The following is a 2,063-nucleotide window of genomic DNA, read 5'->3' as shown; positions in this document are numbered from 1 at the left end:
CATAAATTAGATTGTGTGTGATGGCTGTGTTTTATTTGTTATTGCTTATAATCCTCTTGCATTAGTTAATTGAATCGGTTTTGATTAATTGATTGCTTGTTAAGCTCTTTACTTGGTGTTTTGGGTTTATTTGTGGGAAGTACAACCGTAGGGATAAGTGGGTAACATATCATCTAAAATCAGTTAAAATACACCTTCTTTGAGACCGAGAGGTGATAAGAAGTAATATTGTCTCGTTGCTTTTACTTGTTAGAATTAAGACCGCGCGAGAGCGGGTTTTTGTTTTGTCAAGTTTGAGTGTTTATGTGCAATTAGTTGGTTTAATTTGGGTTAAGTTAAATTGTTCCTCTATCCTTGGTTGCGTAGTATTCGTCTCCATTAGGATAGTGTGGCGAGGAGACCGAGAGGAGAGTCGATATTTGAACACGTTAATAATTGTTTTTCCGGTTTGTTCTTTAAAAATCAACTAAAATAAGTTAAAATTTGTTAGAGAGACTGAGAGGTAATTTGACTTTTTTAAACAAGTTTTGGTTGTGTCATCTTTTATAACCGGTGTCTTGAATATTTTCAATCCATTGTCTTGTTATTTCTGTCAACATGATTCATTCCTAGGTAGACGTTTTTATATATTGAATTTAAATCAAAGTTTTCTAAAAGTGTTTTGTCAAACGTTTTCGTTTAGTTAAATTAATTTAAGTAGTTAAATAAAATCTTAAAAATTAAATAAATATTATTTTGGTAAGTCTTGGGTAGAGTTTTCTTAATCATAAACGTTTTCACGTGTCTTTGAGTTCGACATCCGGACTTCCTTGATGCTATACTATTTATGATCGGTACACTTGCCGGTTTTGTGTGGTTTCTATAGGATTTTCGTTTTTATAAATTTAAAGCTTAATTGTGATTCGTTCTTTATTTATATTATACATTTTCACACATCAAGTTTTTGGCGTCGTTGCCGGGGACACGGTTTGAAGCGTTTTAAGAACGACTCGAGTTAGGACTTGCCTTATTTACTATTTGTTTTCTTAATTGTTTTGTTTGTTAGTTTAAAATAGTTTAGTTAATTAATATTTCTTTTATTTATTTTAATAGTTGTATGCGACGTACTCGATCTCTAGGACCACCAGAAGTTGAAGGATTTCCCGAACCAGAGAGAGAGCTTCTTGAGAGACGTCGTACAAAACCGTCTTCTAGTTCATCTACAACCGTCGGTAATACATTCTCTTCTCCCACTTTATCTGAACCCATCGTTAGGGATATGATTATGGCCGACGCACCACCGAGGAGGACAGTCGCAGACCGGGCCCGTCCGGTCGATGCTGGCGTGAGATCCAGCATTGCTCCACCAGCTATAGGAGTTCAAACAACCTGGCAGATTCCATCGAACGTTCTGAACACCATTTCCCATTCTGCTCAATTTCACGGGTTGCTCCACGAAAACCCGCATTCACATCTCACTCGCATCGCACGTATTTGCGATACGTTTCATCTTGCCAACGTATCCGAAGACGCCATCAAACTCCGCATCTTTCCGTTCTCACTTGTTGATAGGCAAGTCTGTGGCTTGAGTCCCTCCCACAGGGATCCATTTCTACTTGGGCCGCCATGCAGACCCAGTTCCTGGAAAAATACGATCCTCCGGCTAAGGCCGCTCGTTTGCGTAACAAGATTCATTCTTTCCAGATGGAGGACACTGAGAGTTTCTACGAGGCGTGGGAGAGATTCAAAAACCTACTTGCTTTATGTCCGAACCACGGCTTGCAGGACTGGGCGGTTGTTGAAAAGTTCTATAACGGAGTGACTTACGCGACTCAGAATATGCTTGACACTGCTGCAGGAGGCAACTTATTGACGACAAAGGATACCGATGAGTGCATTGCCTTATTTAACGGTTTAGCCATGAGTGGATACCAGCGACCACCTTCTAAGAGCACCAAAACCGTCGACGCGTTATCACGCGGTATACATTCAGTCGACATGAACACCGCCCTCGCGACACAGGTCGTGGCGTTAGCAAAGATTGTGATGGACCTGCAGGTGAAAAGTAAGTTATACGAGATCTG

This window comes from Bidens hawaiensis, unplaced genomic scaffold, assembly GCF_021521415.1.
Source record: "Bidens hawaiensis isolate Kalapana, Puna unplaced genomic scaffold, B.hawaiensis_p1.1 tig00015830_1, whole genome shotgun sequence".
Classification (NCBI taxonomy): Eukaryota; Viridiplantae; Streptophyta; class Magnoliopsida; order Asterales; family Asteraceae; genus Bidens; species Bidens hawaiensis.
This window is presented reverse-complemented; position numbering follows the sequence as displayed.